Source organism: Sarcophilus harrisii, chromosome 3, assembly GCF_902635505.1.
Source record: "Sarcophilus harrisii chromosome 3, mSarHar1.11, whole genome shotgun sequence".
Classification (NCBI taxonomy): Eukaryota; Metazoa; Chordata; class Mammalia; order Dasyuromorphia; family Dasyuridae; genus Sarcophilus; species Sarcophilus harrisii.
The window spans coordinates 600,662,303-600,677,428 of NC_045428.1; the positions used below are offsets into that span (position 1 = coordinate 600,662,303).

Sequence of the window (15,126 nt, forward strand, 5' to 3'; positions counted from 1 at the left end):
CTTGGCAGATTCCCAACTCCGAGCTTGGGACTCCAGGCGCCAGGCCCTCCAGGGGTCCCGGAATTGCCGGGAGAGCTGGGCCCAATCCGTCCCCTGTGTTCTCCCGGGCTCTGCCTGCCCCTACTTCCTGCCTCAGCCACTCTCCCGCCTTCCAGTCTTGCGTCTCCTGCTGCCCAGTGGACGTATCCAATCCCCCCTGCCCCCTTTCGCTAGACAGCAAGCCATCCAATCGAGGGTAAACCGATACAATTCTGTACGTATCTCCACATTTATCGTGATGCACAAGAAAAATCAGATTAAAAAAGAAGGAAAATGAGATTTAAAAAACATAAGGCAAAAAGCAAAAAAGGTGAAAAAGTGCCTTGTGACCCACATTCGGTCCCCACAGCCCTCTGATGGCTCTGTCCGTCACCAGGCCAGAATCATCCTCCTGTTGAAGAGCCTTGACCATCAGAACTGATCAATCGTACAATCTTGTTGCCGTGTACAATGATCCCCTGGCTCTGCTCCCTTCCTTTAGCATCAGTCCATGTAAGTCTCTCGAGGCCTCTCTGTATTCATCCTGCTGGTCATTTCTTACCACACTATAATATTCCATAACACTCATATACCACAATTTACCCAACCATTCTCCAATTCATGGGCATTCACTCATTTTCCAGTTTCTAGCTACTACAAACAGGGCTGTCACAAACATTCGTGCACATACAGGTCCCTTTCTCTTCTTTAGTATCTCTTTGGGGTATAAGCCCAGTAGCAGCACTGCTGGATGAAAAGGTATGCACAGTTTGATAACTTTTTGAGCATAATTCCAGATTGCTCTCCAGAATGGCTGGATGTGTTCACAGTTCCACCAACAATGTATCAGTGTCCCAGTTTTCCCGCATCCCCTCCAACATTCTGCATTATCTTTCCCTGTCATTCTGGCCAATCTGAGAGGTGTGTAGTGGTATCTCAGAGTTGTCTTAATTTGCATTTCTCTGATTAATAATGACTTGGAGCATCTTTTCATATGGCTAGAAATAGTTTCAGTTTCTTCGTCTGAAAATTGTCTGTTCATATCCTTTGACCATTTATCAACTGGAGAATGGCTTGATTTCTTATAAATTAAGAGTCAATTCTCTACATATTTTGGAAATGAGGCCTTTATCAGAACGTTTGACTGTAAAAATGTTTTCCCAGTTTATTGTTTCCCTTCTAATCTTGTTTGCATTAGTTTTGTTTGTACAAAAACTTTTCAGTTTGATAGAATCAAATTTTCTATTGTGTGATCAATAATGATCTTTAGGTCTTCTTCGGTCATAAATTCTTTCTTCTTCCACGGGTCTGAGAAGTAAACTATCCTGTGTTCCTCTAATTTATTTATAATCTCGTTCTTTATGCCTAGATCATGAACCCATTTTGACCTTATCTTGGTATACAGTGTTAAGTGTGGGTCAATGTCTAGTTTCTGCCATACTAGTTTCCAATTTTCCCAGCAATTTTTGTCAAGTAGTGAGTTCTTATCCCAAAAGCTGGGGTCTTTGGGTTTGTCAAACACTAGATAATTAAATTGGCTCTTTTATCCTTTGAACCTAACCTATTCCACTGATCAACTAGTCGATTTCTTAGCCAATACAAAATGCTTTTGATTGCTGCTTTATAATATGATTTTAGATCTGGTAAGAAATACTCATTGATCAATGGATTAGGCCGCCTTCATTTGATTTTTTTTTTTCATTAATTCCCTTGAAATTTTTTACCTTTTCTGCTGGTCATTTCTTACTGAACAATTAATATTCCATAACATTTATATTCCACAATTTATTCAGCCATTCCCCATTAATGGGCATCCATTCATTTTCCAGTTTTTTTTTGGCCACTACAAAAAGGGCTGCCACAAACATTTTGGCCCATACAGGTCCCTTTCCCTGCTTTAAAATCTCTTTGGGGTATAAGCCCAGTAGGAACACTGCTGGATCAAAGGGTATGCACAGTGATAACTTTTTGAGCATAATTCCAGATTGCTCGCCAGAATGGCTGGACCAGTTCGCAATCCCACCAACAATGTATCAGTGTCCCACTTTTCCCACGTCCCCTCCAACATTCGTCATCGTTTCCTGGCATTTTAGCCAATCTTACAGGTGTGTAGTGGTATCTCAGTGCTCTTAATTTGCATTTCTCTGATCAATAGCATTTAATAAAAATTATTTCCAATAAAGTGCCGGGGAAAGACTAAAAACCATTTGGAAATTAAATAGTCCTAATTCTAAATAATGAATGGATCAGACAAATCACAGAAAAAATCCATAATTCCATTCAAGAGAATAACAACAATGAGGCAATATACCAAAACCTATGGGCTGCAACCAAAGCTGTTCTTAGGGGAAATCTTATATCTCTAGTTACATGAATAAAATATAGAGGAGATAAAATTGGGCATTAATTTTTTTAAAAATCCAGAAAAAGAAATTAGCCCCTGTGAAGACCGAGTTAGCCCCCTGGATACCTTAGAATCAGGCAGAGTCAGGATAAGCAAAAGTCCTTGGTCTTTATTCTTGGTCTTTAGGGGTAGAAGTGAAGGGGATGGACACAGGATCTCCAGGATGCCTCCTCTTCATCTCCAGCTCAAAAGTGACTCTGGCTTGTCTTACTGCACCCCCTAGTCCCTCCTACAATTCTCTGTATACACCAATTATCCAGCCAGCACAGGTCAGTGGGAAGGGCCATTCTCTAAGCATATGCTAATAGAGTATTGTCCCATCAGTAATTAGCCTCAAGAAAGCTGTCCTGACCTCAGTGCATCAACTCAAGAGTTTCAGCTCTTTACAACTCCCCCCCCCCCCCCCCCCCCAATTAAATACCAAATTGGAAATTCCCAAATTCAAAGGAGATGAATAAAACTGAGACTAAGAAAAAGACTCACTATGTCCAAAACTGAGCGTCCTTCCCCCACACCCAAGGCAGCTGGCCAGGTGGCCCCGGGAAAATCGTGCTTTAGCCAGAGGGAAGAAACCTGAATGTGGAGCAGCCCTTAACGACCTGTGTGGCCCTTAGCCTCTGCTTGCCTCAGTTTCCTGATCTGTAGAGAGGGGATAACGGCCTTGACCTCCCAAGATTAAGGATGGGGACAGTATTTGTGCAGGACTTGGCAGGCACTCACTGAATGCTTGTGGATCCCTTGGGGATTGACGGTCCCCCCCCCCACGGCCCCCCATCCCTCCCTGCCCCGGCTTTCTCCCAGGCCAGGCCAGGCTCGGCTCTGACTCCGGGGCCAGCGAGTCTAAAACTCGGGAGAAACAACAGCCGCGAGTCTCTGAAGGCGTCGGTTCTCCCGTTTCCCTCGGCCCGCGCCGGGCTAAAGCTTTGCCGACCCCCGTGCCCCGCGCGGACTTTCTCCGCGTTAGGGCCCTCAGCGGGAGGCCCCGCGCGATCCCCGGCCGCTTTCCCGGCCGCTTTCCCGGCCGCTTGGCGCAGATCATTGCGGCCGGTGGCCGTTGGGACAAGGCGCCTTCGCTCGGGCCCCAGGGACGCCCCAGCTTGTCCGGCGCGCGGCCCTCCCACCGGCGGCTCTCGCGGCCTTGGCCCGGCCCGGGGCCGGCGCTTCTCCTGCGAGAGCCGGGAGCCCTCCCGGAGCCTCCTTCTCTCCCCCCCCCCCCCCCCCCCCCCCCATCCCCCGCGCCAGGCCGGAGAACAGCGCTGGTCTCTGGTCCCCGAAGCCCCAGGAGCCAAGGGAGACCACGGGAAGAAGGGGAGGAAGGGACCAGGGGCCAGACCCGACCGGGGACGCGCGGCCGGGGCCAGACCGGGAGAGAACGGCCCGGGGACAAGGGCGCGATCCCGGAGCCCGCGGGGGGCTCAGCTCGGCCCCCCCCCCCCGCGCCCCCCACTCGGAGAGCCCCCGGGGGGGGGGCGGCCCTCGGAGGCAGCCCCAGGGCCCGAGCAGACCGCCGCCCTCCGCCGCCGCGGGCCCCGGGCTCCCGGGTCCTGGGCATTTGGTGCCCGCCGTCACGGGCAGCCCCGGCTCCTCGGCTCACGTTCCCCGGGAGTGCGCGCAGATCCCCGGAGAGTTCCCAGGGCACCGGCTGCCTCTGCCTCGGTCCGTCCTGCGCTCCCTCCGCTTCTGCTTACGGAACCGGGATTGCAGCTCCCGCCCCCAAGATGCGCCCGCGGCTCCGAAGCTCTCCGGCCGCTGGGCCGCTGCCCAAGTCCCGGGATCCGCGGCCGCCGGAGCCCGCCGGCCACAGGGACTGTCGGGATGTTGCCTCGGCATCCGGGCCTCTTCCCCCTGCGGGCCGGGAGGTCCTGGGCCCCGGGCGCTCTGGGCAGGCAAGGACCGAATACTGCCCTGGGGCAAACGGGGCCGGGGGGAGCAGCCCAGCCAGGGACACCCCCCCCCCAGCTCCTGGCAGCCCCACCTTGCCAGGTTCAATTCCCCGGCAATCCCCGTCCTCACGGAAGCCCTGAGGTCCACTACGGCCGGCGGTGTCTTCCCCTTCCTCAGTCACTGGTGTCCCCCCCACCCCACCCCATGCGTTATGGAGTCTCTCCCCCTTCAGCCCCCGTAGGGCTCGAACTCCCTTTAGGATTGAGGCTGCCGGGTGACTTTTACCTTCTTTCTAAATCTGACCTTTCTTGTGCCGCAAGATAACCGCCTAAATATGTCCACATATATTGGATTTGACATATAATTTCACATGTATTAGTCAACCTGCCATCTGGGGGAGGGGGTCGGGGGACGGAGGGAAAAAGTTGGAACAAAAGGATTTGCAACCGTCAATGCTGAAAGATTCCCCACACTTAGGCTCCCTCTATAAAAAGCTATAAAAAAATTAAAAAAAAGAAAAAGGATTGAGCCTGTCAGCCAAGGACCATTCCAACCTCTTGCTGTGTTTCCTGCCTCCTGGCTAATGGGGACTTCCACCAGGGAACTCTTTTCCATCATTTATTTTTTTTTTTAAAACAACCAATCCCCATTCCAAAAAGTGTCTCTATTAATAGAAGAAATTCTATTCGAATATCGAGCTTTTCTTTACTTCCTTGGAAATTATTCTTTTGCTCTCTGCGGTGCAACTGTCTTTATTCTTTCCCCCCATTTCGTCTCTCCAACCCCCCCCCCCAAGCGGGCCATAATTAAGAAAGGATATATTTCTATATCCACATGTACATAAAACATATACACATATTATACACACATGTCTCCTATCTCGGCTTTGTGTGGATTCTGCTCCTTAACTTGCCCTGCTATATTACTTAACCTCCCCCCACCCTGGGATCCTCCCTCCTCTTCTTCCCTCACCCTTGACTTCCCCTTCCGCCTACTCCCTTGTTTCTCTATAGATTTTGGAGGGTGCTACGCCCTCTATAACATATAGGTTCCATAGTTAAAAGACTAAAAGCCCTTTCTTGCTAACTATATGCTCTCCCGCTCTATTTCATAGTTACCATTCCCAATGCCTATTGTATCCCTTTTATCTGTAAGCTCTTCTCCTAAATAACCCCACCTTTTGCCAGAGACAGTGGCCAAACCCCAACACTCGGTGCTCCCCCAAAGCACCTCACTTGGTACCTACAGTCACTGGCTAGATCGGCCCCATCAATACTAGGAGACGGTTTGTCGATAGCTTCGGTCAGCAAAGTGTATCTACAGCATTTTCTGTAGCTTGGCCATAGTTTCCGTAACCCCAGCACCGGATTGGCTTTTCAGCTTGCTTTCTTTACTTTTTTATTTTATTATTATTATTATTATTATTATAGCTTTTTATTTACAAAACATATGCATGGGTGATTTTTCAGCATTGACCCTGGCAAAACCGATTGCTTTTTTTCCTAGAAGTCTGACCACCAGTTCTTTAATGGTCCCTCTAGAACTTTTCTAGGAGCCCAGGTCAAGCTCGCAGGCTTATAAGAACTTGCAGACTTATTCTCTTCTCTTTTCTGAAAAACCATTTGCTTTTCTGCCGTATCTCCTATAGAGATATCCCTTCGGTAACTGGGATGTTCCCCTCCTCCTGAGACTAATCAAGATGCATTTGAGCTTGAAATCATGAGAAAGCAGAAGGTCCTGGCACATTTACGGGGACATTGTGAACTTTACACAAGACTGAGCCTCTGGAAACTAATGACACCCTTCGGGAAGCCAGATCATGGAAAACAGAAATGGGGTTGGTCATAGATCGGTGCTTTTCATGGTAACACATGGTTTTAAGATCTATAAGCTGCAGGGTTTCTTTCAATAAATTATCAGCAACCCCACTCATTTTCAGCCGCCACTGGCCCGTTTGTGTTGTGCTGGCCACAATAATCTCCCCCAAAATCTTTCACACGGCCTGGCCCCAACTTAACGATTGGTCTGTCAGTCCCTTTAGGACCCTGGAGGGGGGGGGGTCTCAGTCCCTTTAGGACCCCGGGACGGGGTTCATCTAGGCTAGGAGGCTCCAAGGGCTGCTCACACCATCTCCTTCCTTATCTCGGGGAGCCACTCCCCGGGAGTCATTTCGGTTTTGTGGCTTCAGATGCAAAGATCATTCTTCTTGGCAGAGGAAACAGAAACAAAACAGGAAGTGAGTCGCTCTGCTTTTTTTCCACTTGCAGTCATTATTTTTCTGACCATTCCAAGCAAACTCCATGTCCCTCCTTTGACCCCCCCTTCCCCTCTAAGAGGTGCAGCTCAATGGCCTCGCATATAGAGTACTGTATTTAAGGTCAAGGAAGACTGCCTCAGATCCTAACTGTGGAGTCTCAGCCTCTCATCTCCTCCAGGCCTCAGGACCTTCCTCTATAAAAGGGGATAACAATAGCTCTCTTCTTGTTTAATCATGTCCAACATTCTAGGACCCCATCGGAGTTGTATTGGCAGAGACTGGGGCGCCATTTGCTTCTCCAACTCATCTGAAAGGAGGAAACCGAGTCAGAGAGGGTGAAATGACTATCCGGGATCACACAGCTGGGAAGTGTCTGAAGCTGGATTTGAATACAGGTCTTCTTGACTCCGGTCCCATTGATCTATGCATTGAGCCACCTAGCTGCCCAAGGATTGTTATATTACATAATAAAGCAACATATATAGCTTATTGTTATGATGTATTATTATGTAACTTTTATTATTATTATATTACTTTTTAAAAGAGCTTGCTCCCTTTTTTAATAATCGCTTTTTAATTTGAAAATATATGAAAAATTAGTTTTCAACATTCACCCTTGCAAAACAACCTTGGGCTCCAAATTTTTCTCCCTCCCTTCCCCTGGACAGCAAGTAATCCAATGTGTTAAACATGTGCAGTTCTTCAAAAAAGAAAAAAAATGAGAAAGTAAAGAAAAAAACAAGCAAATAACAGAAAAAGATGAAAATAACTATAATGTGATTCACATTCAGTCCCCAGAATGGTTAGATCAGTTCACAATTCTATCAACAATGCATTGATGTCCCAGTTTTTCCCCATTCCCTCCCACAATTATCGTTATTTTTTCCTGTCATCTTAGTCAATCTGAGAAGTATGTAGTAGTGAGCTTACCCCTTTTTATGATTCTTAGCAAACTTCTTGAGTCTGTTCATTCTGAGATTTAAAATTCTTAATGTTCTCTTTATAGAAATTTGTCATATGGCTATTTTCATTCTTTCTTATTGGGCCTATTTTCTTTTTATTTTTTAAAAGGCATGCATGTTTATGCAATTACCTTGCTGCACAAGAAAAATCAGATCAAAAAGGAAAAAAAAAAAAAGAAAGAAAATAAAATTCAAGCAAACAGAAGAATTGAGAATGCTATGTTGTGGTCCACCCTCCGTTCCCATAGTCCTCTCTCTGGGTGTAGCTGGTTCAGTTCATTACTGCTCTATTGGAACTGGTTTGAATTATCTCATTGTTGAAGAGGGTCACATCCATCAGAATTGAGCTTCTTATAATCTTATTACCATGTATAATGATCTCCTGGAACTGCTCATTTCACTCAGCATCAGTTCGTGTAAGTCTCTCCAGGCCTTTCTGAAATCTTCCTGCAGATCATTTCTTACAGAACAATAATATTCCATAATATTCATATGCCACAATTTACCCAGCTATTCTCCAATTGATGGGCATCCATTCAGTTTGCAATTTCTAAACACTACAAAAAGGGCTGCCACAGACATTTTTGCCCATGTAGGTCCTTTTCCCTTCTTTAAAATCTCTTTGCGGTATAAGCCCAGTAGAAACACTGCTGGATCAAAGGGTATGCACAGTTTGATAACTTTTGGGGTATAGTTCCAAATCACTCTCCCAAATGGCTAGATGTATTCACAATTCCACCAACAATGCATCAGTGTCCCAGTTTTCCTGCATCCCCTCCAACATTCATCATTATCTTTTCCTTCATCTTAGCCAGTCTGAGAGGTGTGTACTGATATCTCAGAGTTGTCTTAATTTGCATTTCTCTGATCAATAGTGATTTAGAGCACCTTTCCATACAACTAGAAATAGTTTCAATTTCTTCATCTGAAAATTGTCTGTTCATATCTTTTGACCATTTATCAATTGGAGAATGGCTTGAATTCTTATAAATTTGAGTTAATTCTCAATATATTTTAGAAATGAGGTCTTTATCAGAATCTCTGAATGTAAAAATGTTTTCCCAGTTTATTGTTTCCTTCTAATCTTGTCTGCATTTCTTTTGTTTGTACAAAACCTTTTCAACTTAATATAATCAAAATTATCTATTTTGTGATCAATAATGAGCTCTAGTTCTTCTTTGGCCACAAATTCCTTCCTTCTCCACAGATCTGAGAGGTAAACTATCCTTTGTTCTTCTAATTTGTTTATAATATTGCTCTTTATGTCTAGATCATGAACCCATTTTGACCTTATCTTGGTAAATGGTGTTAGGTACAGTTCTATGTCTACTTTCTGTCACACTAGTTTCCAATTTTCCCAGCAGTTTTTGTCAAATAGTGAATTCTTATTCCAAAATCTGGGTCTTTGGGTTTGTCAAACACTAGATTACTATAATCATTGTCCTGTGAACTTAACCTATTCCATTGATCAACTGCTCTATTTCTTAGCCAATACCAAATGGTTTTGATATCCACTGTTCTATAATATAGTTTTAGGTCTGACCCAATTAATTCTTCGTTTGCATTTTTTTTCATTGATTTCCTTGAAATTCTTGACCTTTTGTTCTTCCAGATGAACTTTGTTATTATTATTTTTTAGCTCTGTAAGATAATTTCTTGGGAGTTTGATTCATAAGGCACTAAATTAGTAGATTAATTTAGGAGTATTGTCATTTTTATTAAATTCATTAGGGCTACCCATGAGCACTTGATATTTTACCAACGGATTAGATCTGACTTTATTTCTGTGGAAAGTGTTTTGTAGTTGTGTTTGTGTAGTTCCTGACTTTGCCTTGGCAGGTAGATTCCCATATATTTTATACTATCAACAGTTATTTTAAGTAGAATTTCTTTTTGTATCTCTTGCTGCTGAACTTTGTTAGTAATATATAAAAATGCTTATTATTTATGTGTATTTATTTTTTATCCTGCAACTTTGCTAAAATTGTAAATTGTTTCTAGTAGTTTTTAGTTGATTCTCTAGGGTTCTCTAAGTATACCATCATATCATCTGCAACATGATAATTTCTGCCTATTTCTTTTAAAAAATCAGTTTGTGGGACCTAGGTCAAATTTCTTGCCTTCTCAATGGAGTGGGGGTTGAAGGAGGAGGAGAAAAGGGAGAAGGAAATTTGGAAATCAAAATTTGAAAAAAAACAAGCAAATAGGGGCAATAGTTGGCACAGTGAATAGAGCACTGCACCTGCAGTCAGGAGAACCTGAGTTCAAATCCAGCCTCAGATACTTGACATTTGGACCTTGCCCCTCCCCCTGAATATTAAAATAGTTTTTACAGATAATTAGGGAAAATGGAATGCTAGGTTTACAAAGAACCAGTTTGTGGGTGAGTTTCCTGTGCATCCTGTCCATCTCTTCAGACAAATCCCACATCCTTTCCTTGTTGGAATCATTTGTCTTTGTCCGTTTGGACTCTAACTCCCGAGCATCTCTCATCTGCCCTGATCCAACTTTCCTATATCATCTCAGGATTCTATGGATACTGCCATCAGCCCTTGGAAGCTTGCTTGTCCAGTGCCCAGATGGGAGGTATCCCCTTCCCGTCCCTTCCCTGACACCAGCGGCCAAGGGAATTGGTGCTCGCTCCCACATCCCCTGCAGTGCCACCTGGCGACAAGCACCTCTCCAATGAGAATCACAGCAAAAAGAACTCCCCCTCCCCCTCCATGGTGCTTCTGGCTTTGAAGGAGGAGATGACTGAGTGTCAGTCAAGTCCAGACCATCTCAGCTGGTTTGGGCAGAAAAGGGGAGAGCGGCTGCTGGGAGAGCTGCCCCAAAAAGGCATTTGGTGGCTTTGAGAGACATGAGGGATGGTTGGCCCAGAGATTAGTGTCCTGGCTGTTTCTGACCTCTGGGCCATGGCCTTGTGGTTTTGGTCTAAGATCCATGGGATCCATGGCCTTGTGGTTTTAGGCTAACGTGGCAAACTCCATGGGATCCACAGCCTTGTGGTTTTGGTCTAAGATCCACGGGATCCACGGTCTCGTGATTTTGGTCTAAGGTCCACAGGATCCATGGCCTCATGGATTCAGGCTAACATGGCAAACTCCACGGGATCCATGGCCTTGTGGTTTTGGTCTAAAGTCCACCGGATCCACAGCCTTGTGCTTTGGGACTATGAGGTCCATGGGATCCACGTGTTGGAATCCTTACAAAGTGTTAAGTCATTAGAGTTGATAGAGATAATAATTATCTAATTTAGCATGGTTCAGCATGATTGATTTATCTTACAAGGAGATGTTATGGGCCAGAAGAAATAAGGTACTAAGTGGAATTGAGAAACAATGCTTGTGTTCACACCTTTAGAGAGTTCATATAAGCAAGAAGCTCTTAGGGCCAGAGAGCACTCTGGGAGAAAACCCACAATCCTACTCTCTTGTATCCCACAATTTCACTCTCGGAGAAGGAGCATAAATAGAGCTTCAGGGAGCCAGTCAAGTGAGTTACTTCGGAACATTGCCAGGTGTCAGAGAGGAGCGCTCTGGGAGGAAGCCCACAAGCCCACTCTCCAAGGTGGAGTCAGATTCATTCCATCTTCCACTTTTGTACTCACTGGAGACTGAAGAAAGCAGAGGCAGAAGCAAAGGACAAAGCTGAAAGAGCTCTTAGAACCAAGGAGAGAGAGAGAGAAGCCTCTAAGAAAACTAAAGGGGCTTGGAAAGAGATAAGGAATAAACATTTGAACTTTTAGCACCTGGCTGCATTTGGGTGATTATTACTTTTAATTGAAACTAAGGCAGCCTCCAGAAAACCTCCCCAAGAAACCTGCTCTCCCAGAGAAAACTATTATATTTTAAAGAAGAACACCACATTTTGGTGCCCTGAACATGGGACTGACAGGCCCCTCAGTGGATTTCAGTGGAAAAGCCTCTGATCCTGAATCCAGTGGAAAAGTCTCCTCAACCCAGAAATTAGGGTGAGTACAACAAAGAAATTTTGTTAAAGAGTTCAAGTAGAATTTCAGCTAAGGTGGGACAGATGTTTAGAAAACAGCCTTCTCTTTCTGTTCAAGGAAAATGTTTAGAGAGCATTGTCAAGGTTATGGAAAGCCAAGGTTTGATTATAATTTTGCAGCAGATCACTGAACTTTTAGAAACTGTCAAGCACATATGTCCTTGGTTCTCTATGGAGAAAGAATTAGATTTAGACGAGTGAAAATTAGTAGGAGAGGATCTTTGTCAATTCTACAATAAAAATGGACCTCACTCAATTTCCAAAGACATACTTAATACATATAATTTAATACAACTGGCATTAGGAAGTTTTATAAGTGTTAAAATAAGGAAAAAGAAGAAACAGCAAGAAGGGGAAGTACCAACTAAACTAGGTGAAAAGCAGGAAGAATCAGATAAGAATGGAGTTAAGTACAATTGTGAGTGTGATACATCACAGTAGGAGAAATTAGATCATTCCCCATCTCATGACCACTCTCTCCCCTCAATTAACCCTTCATGGGTAGAGGGAGAAAGAAGAGCAGGAGAGGCAGAAACACAATCATCTCCTGTGAAGCAGAATATGACAAGATTAGAAGAAGCATTAATTAAGGCAAAAAATGAAGGAGATGATATGTCTGATTTTATAAATGCATATCCTGTGATTGAAAAGGTTGACTCTTTAGGTCCAAAAGAGAGAAAATACACTCCTTTTAATTTGGAAAAAATGAAAGATTTGAAAAAGGGTTGCACTCTTTATGGGGCTACATCATCTTATGTGAAGATGTTACTAGATTATTTGTCTTATGAAATCTTAACCCCGATTGATTGGAAATCCATAGCAAAGACATGCTTAGAACCGGGACAAAACTTGTTGTGGCTTTCGGAGTTTCATGAATTATGTAGGATTCAAGCCCAACACAATAGGCAAACAGGAGCTATTGGACAACGCACTTTTGACCAGTTAGCTGGTGAAGGTCAGTATGGAGAGAATTCAGAACAGATTTATTATCCCATAACAGTGTATGAGCAGATTTCTAAGGTTGCGATAAAAAAGCTTGGAATTCTCTCCCTGAACAGAAAGATTGAAGTAAAGCTTTCACAAAAATAGAGCAAGGTCCCAATGAACTTTTTGCAGATTTTGTGGGATGTTTGCAAACAGCTGTAATAGGAATCAATGGACATAATGCCGCTACAAAAATAATGACCAGAAATCTGGTTAAGGAAAATGCCAATGAGGTTTGCAAAAGAATTATAGGGGGACTAGACAAAGATGCTCCTTTAGAAGAGATCATAAGGTGCTGTGACACAGTGGGCACAACTGCTTATTATACTCAGACTATGATGAACATGGAAAGACAGGGTCCCTCTTGGCAAAGGACTTCTAGAGAAACTCGTAGATGTTTTCAGTGTGGAAAAGTTGGACATTTGAGAACCCAATGCAGATACAGAGATAGAGTGAGAGGACAGGGTGAGAGAAAACCCAAAACCCCTTGTCCAAAATGTAACCGAGGCTTTTACTGGGCCTCTGAATGTAGATTAACCCAGGGAAATGAGCGGCAGGGCCCAGCTTCAAGCTATCAATCAAAAGACAGACGGGGCATGATAGCAGCTGAGGTTATACCCTGAGAGTCTTAGAAATTCAGGACTCTGATGTCATCAACCAACAGAAAAGCAATCAGGATTACAGTTGGGGAGAATACAAGCCTTTTAACCTAACAGAGCAGTGTCCAGTGCAAACAGCTCCAATCTAATTGCCAGATGATGATGAGAAATCTCAAAAGTGGTAAATAGAAGGGAGTTAGATAGGTTAAGTCCTTGGGGAAGAGGGTTTGCTTGTGTCTCTACAGCTGGAGAAGGAATCAGATGGGTGCCAATGAGCCGTATTTGCCTTGTCCATCAGAGAGAAACAGAAAAAGAGAAAAACCTCAAAACAAAGAAGATTTAAGAAACATCTGATACCAAAAGAGCATGGCTGACAAAGAGATTGCTAACAGAACTTTGAAATCTTCAGGAATCATTGGATTCCTTGAGATGAAAAATTGTTGATGAGACTATTGCAGCACTTCAAAGCTTGCAGGAATTATTGGATTCCTGGCACATGAACTAATGGATAATAGATTCCTTTGGGACTATTTCTAGGACTTATGGACATGTATAAATTTTCATGTTGATTCATGTTATTTGTTACATCACTACTAGCCTGTGTTACATTGCTATGTGCTTATGTAATTATGTGTAATGCCTCCCATATTGATGGATTTATGTATACCTGTTTCAAGTGAGCCCCTTTAGAAAGCAGCTAATCTGATTTGATTTCCTATTTCCTTTGGTGTTTTCATCTCCCTTCCTGAGATGTCAGGGAGGGAGTGACCACCTTCTTTTTATGGTGTTTTCACTCCTTTTTTGAGCAGTTATGGAAGGAGTGATCACCTTCTTTTTGGGGTTCTCACCTCCTTGAGAAGTCAGGGAGGTCATGACCACCTATGTTCTAAATCAAAAGAAAAGGGGAGATGTTGGAATCCTTACAAAGTGTTAAATCATTAGATTTGATAGAGACAATAATCATCTAATTTAGCCTGGTTCAATATGATTGATTTGATCTTACAAGGAGATGTTATGGGCCAGAAGAAACAAGGTACTAAGTGGAACTGAGAAACAATGCTTGTGTTCATACCTTTAGAGAGCTCATATAAGCAAGAAGCAATTAGGGCCAGAGAGCACTCTGGGAGGAAACCCACAATCCCACTTTTGGAGAAGGAGCATAAATAGAGATACAGGAAGCCAGTCAAGTGAGTTACTTCCTAACATTGCCAGGGGTCAGAGAGGAGCACTCTGGGAGAAAGCTCACAAGCCCACTCTCCAAGGTGGAGTCAGATTCATTCCATCTTCCACCTTGGTGCTGGCTGGAGGCTGAAGAAAGCAGAGGCAGAAGCAAAGGACAAAGCTCTTAGAAACAAGGAGAGAAGCCTCTAAGAAAGCTAAGTGGGCTTGGAAAGAGATAATAAACGTTTGAACTTTTATCTCCTGGCTGCGTTTAGGTGATTATTACTTTTTTTTTTTTTTAATAACTTTTTATTGACAGAACCCATGCCTGGGTAATTTTTTACAACATTATCCCTTGTACTCCCTTCTGTTCTGATTTTTCCCCTCCCTCCCTCCACCCCCTCCCCCAGATGGCAAGCAGTCCTATACATGTTAAATATGTCACGGTGTATCCTAGATACACTATATGTGTGCAGAACCAAACAGTTCTCTTGTTGCTCAGGGAGAATTGGATTCAGAAGGTATAAATAACCTGGGAAGAAAAACAAAAATGCAAACAGTTTACATTCATTTACCAGTGTTCTTTGGGTGTAGCTGCTTCTGTCCATCCTTGATCAATTGAAATTGAGTTAGATTTTCCCTTTATGGAAGAAATCCACTTCCATCAGAATACATCTTCATATAGTATCATTGTTGAAGTGTATAATGATCTCCTGGTTCTGCTCATTTCACTCAGCATCAATTCATGCAAGTCTTGCCAATCCTCTCGATATTCATCCTGCTGGTCATTTCTTACAGAACAATAATGTTCCATAACATTTATATACCACAATTTACTCAACCATT

At 43.8% G+C, this 15,126-nt stretch overlaps 1 long non-coding RNA gene across 1 annotated transcript; it reads left to right on the forward strand.

Annotated features, from left to right (window-relative positions):
• Window positions 1–5,777: 5,777 nt before the first annotated feature.
• Window positions 5,778–7,054, forward strand: LOC116422146. The gene is made up of 2 exons (XR_004232709.1): window positions 5,778–6,170; window positions 6,814–7,054. It is a non-coding gene; the product is annotated as an uncharacterized LOC116422146 (long non-coding RNA).
• Window positions 7,055–15,126: the final 8,072 nt, after the last annotated feature.